Consider the following 11,270-nt stretch of genomic DNA (forward strand, 5'->3'; position numbering starts at 1 on the left):
GCAGGATTGCAACATTATTCGTACAAGGTTGGCAAACAGTTACAGCAATTTGATTGGTTATGTGCAATATTCTTTTTTGGGAAGGATACATTTAACACTTTTTTAAAACAGAGGGTCCAACAGTCCTGAGTTTTCTATCATCTGTTCTAATCAAAGCAGGACAACAAGAGTGAAGTTAATCTATATAACAAGGGTCACGAATTAAGGCAAGAGATTTTTGTCCCTGATGCTGTTTAATTCTCTCTAGTCATGGTATAGAACAAAAAAAACAAGAACAGGATTTCATCTATAATCTGAGCACAGAAGTTGTCACCATATGTGACTCAGATCAGTGATATCTTTGTCAAGGCTTAAAGTGTTTTTTTGGGTTCCAACAGTTTTAAAATTTTATTAATTTTTACTGAGCTGATTTCACATAAGAAAAATCAGTGTTGGCCGGTCGCGGTGGCTCAAACCTGTAATCCCAGCACTTTGGGAGGCCGAGGCGGGTGGATCACGAGGTCAAGAGATCGAGACCATCCTGGTCAACATGGTGAAACCCCGTCTCTACTAAAAATACAAAAAATTAGCTGGGCATGGTGGCGCATGCCTGTAATCCCAGCTACTCGGGAGGCTGAGGCAGGAGAATTGCCTGAACTCAGGAGGCGGAGGTTGCGGTGAGCCGAGATCGCGCCATTGCACTCCAGCCTGGGTAACAAGAGCGAAACTCCGTCTCAAAAAAAAAAAAAAAAAAAAAAAAAAAAGAAAAAGAAAAATCAGTGTATATTTAAGGATAGATAGTTCTTAAATTGATGATCATTTTTTATAGCAGACTCAGAATCAGCTTAAATCTTGAGATTTGGGCATCCTTATACCCATCCTTCTATTCTTCCCCAGTTAAAAAAAATCTTCATTGTGTTCATGACTTTAGAAAAAAAAAAATTAAGGCGAGTTATAAAGGCAACAGTGGCTTTCATAGATTTATTGTTTTCGATTAGTTTCCTTATAAATTAGTCTCCTAATAAAACCATGTATATTTTCATGTGTTTCTGGCATAATTCCATTCTGAGGCCTTTTTTTTTTTTTTTTTTTTTTTTTTTTTTTTTTTTTTGAGACAGAGTTTCGCTCTTGTTACCCAGGCTGGAGTGCAATGGCACGATCTCGGCTCACCGCAACCTCCGCCTCTTGGGTTCAGGCAATTCTCCTGCCTCAGCCTCCCGAGTAGCTGGGATTACAGGCGTGCGCCACCATGCCCAGCTAATTTTTTGTATTTTTAGTAGAGACGGGGTTTCACCATGTTGACCAGGATGATCTCTATCTCTTGACCTCGTGATCCACCCGCCTCAGCCTCCCAAGGTGCTGGGATTACAGGCTTGAGCCACCGCGCCCGGCCCTCAGGCCTTTTTAATGGAACAAAAAGGTGACGTTAAATTTCTTAATGAACAAACAGTTCATTACATGGCCGTTGCTGATGGCATTGAAAGTGCTTACAGATGACTAAAGCGTTTTTAACTTCACTTCCCAGGAAATTTAAAGCAAGTGGACCTATTCTGTTATGTTGACCCACCAAAACAGCAATGACTTAATGAATCGACCTAACAGAAGGAACTGTTCTAGGGCCCCTTGAGCCATCAGTGCCGTTATCCCGGCAGCCTAAGAAGAGACCTCTGTTTTCACTGCCTAGCTGTCTAACGTTCTGCAAATGGCTTTTTATGCCCCATGGCCTCTCTGTTTTCTCCAGGAGAGCCCAGATGCAGATGACACGTTTTCTCGGTAAACGAGTTTGACCCCGGTGAAGGTCTGCGATCCCCCTTTGCACCTCGACTGTGGGGAGTCAAGGTGGATCGCAGCCGGAGCGTGTGTCCTAGACCCAGACCCAGAGCGCGCCGCGGGGTCTAGCGTCAGCAACCCGAATTTAGAAAGAAGCACCTGCGTACCTAACAGCACTTCTCAAACTTGCACCTAAGGCAACGCTACCCCGAGGGTCTCTCTCGCTCCGCTACGTTTATTTTAGTCATGCCTTCTTTTAAGAATGAATGAAGATGTTATGTTCGACCTCCTCAGTTTATCCTTATTAATTTCATATAAAATAAAAGTTCAAATGCCCCCACCTCCAAGAACGCATGGTCGATTCCACCTGCAGTATCACCGCTAGCGCTGCTCTCTCTTCCCCCATCCCCAGATCACTGCGAGGTGTGGGGTGGGGGGTCCCCTAGGATGAGCCGGTATGGAAGAGAAAAATCCAAAGGGTCCATTCGAGAGGCGGGGCTAGGAGTGTGTCCTCCCCGGACCCCGCCCTCCGGGCGCCTCCCGCACTGGAGAGAGCCCGCTGCATCCCCATGGAATGTTAAGCCCAAGGGCGTTGATGGCCAAAGGCACTGGCCCCAAGCCCTACGGGTCGCGGGAGGCCGCGCCCGCCGGGGGAGAGGGAAAGGCTGCGGCGGGCCGCGGGGGTGCTGGTGCACGTGTGTGGACTGATCCTGTGCAGGAAAAGGTAACATCAGCCCAGGTATCGGCCTGCAGCCACCAGGACCCTCCCAGTCTCCCGCGGGGACTGTTTGCGATTGGGAACCGCAGCTGAACCTGCCTTCGCGGCGAGGCCCGCCCCCTCCTGGAGTCACTGCCTTCCCTCTGCTGAGAGCTGTGCCACTCGCCACTGACCCATCCCACCTTCTCTAGTCAGGTGTGTGTCAGAGATGCCAGTTTGTTTTCCCAAACTAAAAGACAGAACTGTGGGGAGAGTCTCAAGTTTCTTATATTTGCCTCTGGAGGATGCAAGAATCAGAGAATGGGCCGCTGGACTTTGAAGTGTTGCTGCAAGCATAACTGTGCAAAATTATACTTGGGTGTTTGTGGCGACACTGTTGCCAGAGGGAAACTCTGGTTCCATGAGTGGGGTCTAGAGGCATAGGAAAACGAAGGGTTTTATTTTTCTTTGTTTTTCCTATCACAGACTAGAAGCCGAATCTGCCTACTGAGGGTCTCCACTTATGTAAAAAGCAGCCAGTGTTAAAATAGCACCCATCCCACTCTTTAAAGAGAAACACACAAAAGGCTACCCCTGTTTAACTTTTTTAAAAGTTTTTTTTTTTTTTTTTTTTTTTTAAGAGATAGGGCCAAGTGCAGTGGTGCAATCATAGCTCACCGCAGCCTCTAACTCCTGGGCCCAAGCAATCCTCTCAAATTGCTGGGATTACAGGCATGAGCCACCTGGCCTGGCTCTACACTTGTTTGATTTTGAGCTTGGAGAAATGTCAGATTAAAGGATATGTGCACGTATCTATTTAGACAGTCACCCAGATGTGGAATCTTTAGATTACCCTTAAGTTCAATATTGAGACGAAAATCTCACTCCTGGGTGTCCAGCTGTGTAGAGCACCTGGATAGCACTTGAGTCACAAGACACCTAGTGTGGGCATCTCTGAGGACAGGATAACAGCAACGACAATAAAATCTATGAGAGTTGTTGATCATTATGTGCTATGCATGACTTTAAGTAAATTACATATACAGCTGAATATAAAGTACTATTCTGAGTGCTTTATTTTGTTTAATTTTGACAAGCCTATGAAGCAACTGCTCTCATAAGCCCCATTTTGCAGATGAGGAACCTGAAATACAGAGTTAAGTAACTTTTCTAAGATTATATGATGTCTTAGTCCATTTTGTGTTGCTATAACAGAATACCTGAGACTGGATAATTTACAAAGAAAGAGGTTTATTTAGCTCACAGTTCTGCAGGTTGGGAAATTCAAAGACAAGACCCTGGCTTCTGGTGAGGGCGTTCATGCTGTATCTTAACAAGGCAGAGAAGGTCAAAGGGGCAGTGGAAAATGCAAACAGAGACAAAACACGAGGGATGTCCTCACTTTATAACAACCCACCCTCTCAAGAAGCAATCCATTCTTGCGAGAACTAATGCAGTCGGCACAGTGAGCACTTGCTCACAACCACAAGCAGGGTAGCAAGTCATTCTTGGGATCCACCTTCATGATCCAAATACCTCCCACCAGGCCTCACTTCCCAACACTGCCACACTGGGGATCAAATCTCAACATGAGTTTAGTGAGGACAAATCATATCCCTGTTCTCCAAGTGTTCCCAGCATAGGTTGCCAACAGCTCACAGCTGCACCCTCTCTCAAGAATCGTCCTTGCTGATGGAACCTGCCTGCTGGGAGATGCCTAGGAGGGTACACCTCAAGGCTTTCAGGTGTGGTCAATAGCTAAAAGATGACTGACTGACTAGGGGTACTAGAGTTAACCTTGCTGCCTTATGGGAAACACCTTTGTGGTGTCATTCATTCTCTACTGCTCCCTGTGGGATCAGGAGGGGCTGGACTGCAGCTGGCTGTACCTCTTTGCCTGGCTTCTTTCATTTCCTATCCTACTTTTTGCACTTCCTGAGAGTGTTCACTCAAGAGCCTCAAATCACTTGCACAAGAATTCTCCACTTAGGCTCTGCTTCTGTGAAACCTGACCTAAGATAATGACTCTGCTATACTGGGTGCTGAAAGTTTTCAGCATTTTATTCTTTATTCTCTAGAGATATTTCTTTATATAGAAAGATAACCCACCAATCCAGTAGTTTCAAATGTATTTTAGATGACTTTCTCTTCTGATGAGCACATTGAGATATATTGTGGAAGGTGTGCTGCTAAAATATTGCTTTATATGTGTAAAGCAGATGATAGAATAACTTCCCTTTGAGATGCTGTTTGGTCAAGAGAACTCTATTCCTACCAGCGACACAGATAGCAAGACTGGGTTAACATAAGCATTTCATCATTGATTTCTTGTTTGAGAAAATTAATTATGAGAAGGAAACATGTTAATGCCTTTTTTAAACAGCTTTATGAAGGTATAGTTGACATATGTAAAGTGTACATTTTGATACATTTATATATATATATGCCCATAAACCATCACCACATTCAAAATAATGAAGGTACCCATTACTCCCAAAAGTTACTATAATAACTCCCATACTGGCCCTGGGCAACCACGGATATGCTTTTTGTTATGGTAACAATAGATTTAAAAAGACCTTACAGATCATTAGCCTTTGTTACCAAGTAGTTCAGCATATGGTGATTTCCACGGGATAAGACCAGGAGGGACGCTGGAGTAACTGGGGCTAGGCTGCTATCTGCTCACTACAATGAAGGACTCGGTGATAACAGGACACAGATTCCAGGATACAGATTTCAAAGCATGTGGCACCTTCAGATTGGGTTCAGGGGAACTTTAAGATTGGGGTAGACTGGGGTTTTACAGGTCCTTTAAAGGAGGTCTTCAGAGAGTGATGCCATCCGTGAACTGCACAACCAACATACAAGCATACAAGCAGAACCCCTGGCCCTAACCCAGAACTTCAAGGTTGGCAGTGGAAAACGACTTTTCTGGTGAGTGGGGCAGTTGATTTCTATCCTTCAAGTTCATCATCCTCTTCGCTCTCTTATGGGTTGCCCCTGATTATGGGAGACACACTGTCTTTCCATGGTGGGCAGATCTATGCAAAATGATCTCCAGAGTCCGAGGAAGCATAGAGGCCAAAGAAAGAAGTTGACAAATCCAGTTTCTTAGAAAGAAACATTTAATAGGGACTTATGAACAGAAGCCATGTCTGTGGCTCAGGTGGCATAAGATGAGATGGTGGGTTAGCCACTGTTAACCCCATAACCCCCCAGACCATAGGGAAGGGATATGTAGAACAATTAAAGTTGTCTCCTCAGGGAAAGGCAGGAATGCTATATGAATCTACTTAAGAAGCAGGATTTATGGTCAAGGTTGTTTGCTCTAACGGCAGGTAAGTACACAGGGAGTGGTAGATAAAATATAAATCTTAGAGGCATTCCCAGAACTGAGGCTAATAAGTCAACAGCATCCAAAATGGAGTTGCTTTAGCTTCCACACCTTCTCATGTTAACCTTAACTCTAGCTCAAGTTTGCAACCAAGTAGTCCAACTCAGACATGATCAGGATGTCTTGAGGCACTGCTAAAGGCTCTGGCAACAACATCAGAGAGATAACACAGTGAGAGCCGCAGATCTAAATAATCTGGCCTGCAAAACATAGTTTTCCATCTTCGGGTTTATAGTTCTCCTCAGCTTCTACCCTGTCTCCCATGCCTGGAAGAGCTCTTCACTGACTCCCAAAGTCCAAGCCAAATTCACAGGATTTCCCTTTACCCTTTTTTTTTTTTTTTGAGATGGAGTTTCACTCTTGTTACCCAGGCTGGAGTGCAATGGCGCGATCTCGGCTCACCACAACCTCCGCCTCCTGGGTTGAGGCAATTCTCCTGCCTCAGCCTCCTGAGTAGCTGGGATTACAGGCACGTGCCACCATGCCCATCTATTTTTTTGCATTTTTAGTAGAGACGGGGTTTCACCATGTTGACCAGGATGGTCTCGATCTCTTGACCGCGTGATCCATCCGCCTCGGCCTCCCAAAGAGGTGGGATTACAGGCTTGAGCCACCGCGCCCGGCCAATTTAAAATTTTCTATTAGCCACATTTAAAAAAGGGAAAAGAAAAACAGGTAAAGTTATTTTGAATAATATTTTTTCAACCTAATGTCTCAAAAACATGGTTGTTACAGGTAGTTAGACAGGCATGAGTGGGGCAGAAGTGGGCTCTTCTCCCCGATCCACTGGGAATGTCAGGTGATGGTTCAACAATTATCACACTGCCTCTCTAAAAATGATAATTTGGCATCAGGTGCTAAGGTGAAACAAGCTCTTGATAATTCACAGCTGTAAACATTGAAGTGTTAATTGAAGGCAGATGCCAGGAAGAAGCAACTTCCTGGGCATGCGCCTTAAGAGACAAAATGGCGAAATACGACCTTTTGGCGAGACTCTACTGGAAAAGGGAAGAAAGCCTCAGATGAGCATACAACTTCCTATACACATTGCACCAGCCCCCTTCCCAAGGGTAAGGAGGGCACTCAGCATGCTGGCAGCCCACCCTCAGGGAAGAATGAATCATGGGAAAGAGGTGAGCCTATGAAGTCCTATGATCACTGTTAAACGGGGCCCTTGACCTTGGTGCCCACTTGGGTCTCTTCCAAGTGTACGTTCCTTTCCTTTCTTTCCTGTTCTAAAGCCTTATAAATAAACTTCCACTCCTGCTCTGAAACTTGCCTTGGTCTGTTTTTCTGCCTTATGCTCCTCAGTTGAATACCTTCTGAGGAGGCAAGAATTGAGGTGGTTGCAGACACCTTCCGCTAGTTAACAATGGTCATTTCAACAGGTTATCTATGTGAAAATTATTACTGAGATATTTTACATTTTTTTTTCATATTGTCTTCAAAATCCAGTGGGTGTTTCGTACATTTACAGAGAATCTTAGTTTATATTAACTACTTTTCCATATTGGCCGGCACAACTCTTAGACATAATATTATAGCCTGGATCTAAAATGTTCTAAGTGTTTTGGAGGAAAAGAGGAAGAGCATGAATTTTGGTTTGTACACACTGAGTGTGGGGAACTGTTTAGCATCCCTGTGGATGGTAACAACAGAGCATTGGAAATGCAATTCTAGAGCAACACAACACCGCATCTTCCAACGTCCTTTGTCAGAGCAATGCATAACCTCCTCGACAGTAAACTGACAATTTCACCTTGTTTTTTGAATCTATATCATAAAGTTTTCCTACAGTAGATTTATCTCAATGTTAGCTTGTTTTTGTGCAGATTTTCTCCATCAAGTAGGTACTTATATATTTTTTCTATGTGTTTATATTTTAAACGTATGTAATCTTTCCTTTAGGTACATTGAAAAGAGTCACACAGAAGAATGGGCACTTTTTTACTGAAATATAAAGAATCATTCAGTGAATGGACCATTATTTAGCATGAGCAACTTTTCCAAATATAACTTTGTTAGTATTTTTTATTTGCATCCCAATCTAGTTTTAAGAATAGCAAAATCTCTAATATATTACAATGTTTTTGTAATGACAAAATGCTGAAGAGTAATAAGATATCACATTTGGAAAGGTTTTTAAAAGGGGTAACAAGGCTCAATATTTTAAGGATATGGTAAAATGGATATACTCATTCACTGATGGTGAGGATGTAAATTCCTACAGGGATTTGGAGAGCAATTTTAAATATGTATTAAAGTTCAAAAAGCCCATGACATTTTTTCTATAAGTCCAATTTTAGAAATTTACCTCATGAGGATAATTGGATAGGTTTACAAATTTGTATGTTCAAGAATGTTCATTTGACTGTTTATGGTTTTTAAGAAGGAAACAATTTATATTTCAACAATGATTTATAGGTTACCTACCCCTGCTGGGCACTGTAGTAGGTACTGGGCTATAACAGTTAACCAGAGATAGATGATCCCTGTCCTCATATATTTCATAGTTTAGGAAAGAAGAAAGTCAGCTAAACATTAATTGAGTGCGGTGCTAGTGGTTCGAGCACATAGACTGTGGTTCGAGCACATAAGATGGGTGTTGAACCTTAACCTGGGGAGGCAGTGAAGGCTTCTTAGATGAATTGATATTTATACTGGATGCTGAGCAGTGACTGGGTTAAATATATTTTGATGTATCATATAATGGAATAAGATGCAGCTATTAGAAATAATGATATACATGCAGGAAAAAAATCAATATACCATTGAGATAAATCAGGCTACAAAACAGAATAGTATAATTTTATTTCTATGAAATTATGTTTCTATATTTGTACAAATGTATATGTGTGTGTGAATATATACTCATACTCACAAACATATTTATACATATATAAACATCTCCCTTTCTCCATCTCTTTCACTATATAGATGCACACACAGACAGAGACACAGAGAATTAGAGAGATCTAGAATGCATCAAAATATAGCAGTGATTATGGTTGGTAGAATTTCAACAAATTTTCACTTTTGAAATGTAAATGTATTATTTTTATAATCAGGCAAAATTGTAGCTATGTTTAAAAATTAAAAATAAAAGTGATATGGATTTAGCATAGGAAACTTGGAAATTATAGAAAGGTTATCAAGAAGAGAATAAAAATGGCTAAAAAATTTCATTTCCTAGATGACAGATGATTAATTTTAACATTTTGGTATATTTTCCTCCATTCTTTCTATGCACATGAATGCATTAGCTATTTTCGTAGTTACGTGTTTTTGTAGACTAGTTTGAAATTTAATATATTTAATATTAACATAATTCGAACTTATATATATGCATTCCACCACAGATTAAAACTTAATTCTGAAAATTATAGTTCATTATGCTTAATATAGTTAAATTTTTTGATATATATATTTGGGGAATATATTGACATCAAATAAAACAATTTACTTTTCTCTGTTATTTTTATTTGGTACCGTTACATTGTTATTTATTACATCAATAATAATTTTCTGCTGCTTGCTGGCATTCATTTGAGTAGATTGGACTCATTAGGGTTAGACTGGGCAAAAGTTCATTTTTAATAAGCTCATGTGAATGGTATTAGATCCTATTAGAACAATTTCAGCTATGCTGGGAGTGTTAATTTGCTTCACACTTTATGATGTATTAATAATTCCCTGTGTAGGCAAGCTGTACAGGATTATATGTGTGTCATCTTTGCTATATTTCTTTGGTAGGCTGTATGGTACGGCTGTCCTTCATTCCCTTTTTACAAATAGCTACAAAAAACCAGAAGGATTAAGTCAGAATATTGCCTGTATGTCATTCATAGGCATATTAAATAGAGGAGAGTTTCTTCCTTATACAGAAAACCAAAAAATTGAAACTGCCTTCATGAGTTAATTAAATACATATAAAGTACTTGGAATAGTGTCTAACATATTAACGCTCAATACATTATTATTATTACTATTAAGAGCAAATAGTTATCAGAATAGGTCTAGAAGTATCTTAGATCTATATTCAGATTTTTAAAATTTTTTATTTTTATTTTTTGAGACAGAGTCTCGATCTGTCACTCAGGCTGGAGTGCAATGGCATGCTCACTGCAACCTCCAACTCCTGGGTTCAAGCAGTTCTCCTGCTTCAGCCTTCCAAGTAGCTAGGATTACAGGTACCCACCAAGTATGCCCAGCTAATTGCTGTATTTTTGTAGAAACGGGGTTTTGTAGAAATGGAGTTCAAGGCCAGCTGGTCTTGAACTCCTAACCTCAGGTATTCTACCTGCCTGGACCTCCCAAAGTGCTTGGATTACAAGTGTTAGACACTGTGCCTTGCCTGTATTCAGATTTTCAATCATCACATATGTGATGTGAAGAGTAAGTTGATAGCAAGATATAGCATGGAAATAATTTTTTTTATTGTTGATACCTAAGACTCGGAATCAATAGCTAAAGATAATGCATAATTGGGATAAATAAACACAACTGAACTGAGTTGCGTTTCACCTTATGGCACAGCCTGTAGTTGGTAATACTATTTTCAAACTGAATTTCCTATATAAAAAGAAAATAATTACTATTAACCCTTTTTTATATGTACATGGAATCTATTTGGTAAATGTGAACCCTATTCAACTTAGTTGGTCTGAGGTAAGCTATATTCATGGGGTAAATCATAATCATAACTCAAAAAATAGCATTTCATTATGCAAACAACTCAATTTATTACAGTGGTCCTATTGACTTAGTTATAATTAAACTTATCTATCTATAACATGACCAGTGAATTCCATGCTTGGTGCTTCAATTGTATTAAGTAAATCTGTTTCTTACAGTCATTTCAACAAAATGTGTGTGCAAAATTCAATGTAACACCTCATATTCCCCAGGCTATAAATCCTTTCCAAGATTTTAGAAGAAACTGTGTCCACGGGGACAAGTGGGATGCATTCAATATAAATACACTTTGTTTTATAGAGCAAAGATTTTGAAAAGCTGAAGACATTGTTGTTTACTTAATCTAAGAAGCCAAGAAAATCTCAGAGATACTAAAAAAATATTTCTTTGATACATGATTATTCAAATTATATCCAATTATGCTTTTCTTTTATTATTTTAAGCAAATACTAGCTTTATGTATTAGTGCCTTTTCACATTGCTATAAAGAAATAGCTGAGACTGGGTAATTTATAAAGGAAAGAGGTTTAATTGACTCACAGTTCTGCATGGTGAGGGAGGCCTCAGGAGCTTAACAATCATGGCAGAAGGTGTAGGGGAAACAGGCACCGTCTTCACAAGGCGGCAGGTGAGAGAAGTGCAAGCAGGGTAAATGTCAGATGCTACTTATACAACCATCAGATCTCATGAGAACTCACTCACTATCATGAGAACAGCAGCGGGTAGCTGCCC

The 11,270-nt window shown here is 40.6% G+C and overlaps 1 protein-coding gene across 1 annotated transcript in view; it reads right to left on the reverse strand.

Annotated features, from left to right (window-relative positions):
- Window positions 1-2,340, reverse strand: part of EXOC1L (exocyst complex component 1 like) — a 45,580-nt gene extending 43,240 nt beyond the window's left edge. The window contains exon 1 of the mRNA XM_054253351.2: window positions 2,091-2,340. The gene's annotated coding sequence lies outside the window, so the exon portion shown is untranslated. The remainder of the gene's footprint in view (window positions 1-2,090) is intronic.
- Window positions 2,341-11,270: the final 8,930 nt, after the last annotated feature.

This window comes from Callithrix jacchus, chromosome 3 (assembly GCF_049354715.1).
Source record: "Callithrix jacchus isolate 240 chromosome 3, calJac240_pri, whole genome shotgun sequence".
Taxonomy (NCBI): domain Eukaryota; kingdom Metazoa; phylum Chordata; class Mammalia; order Primates; family Cebidae; genus Callithrix; species Callithrix jacchus.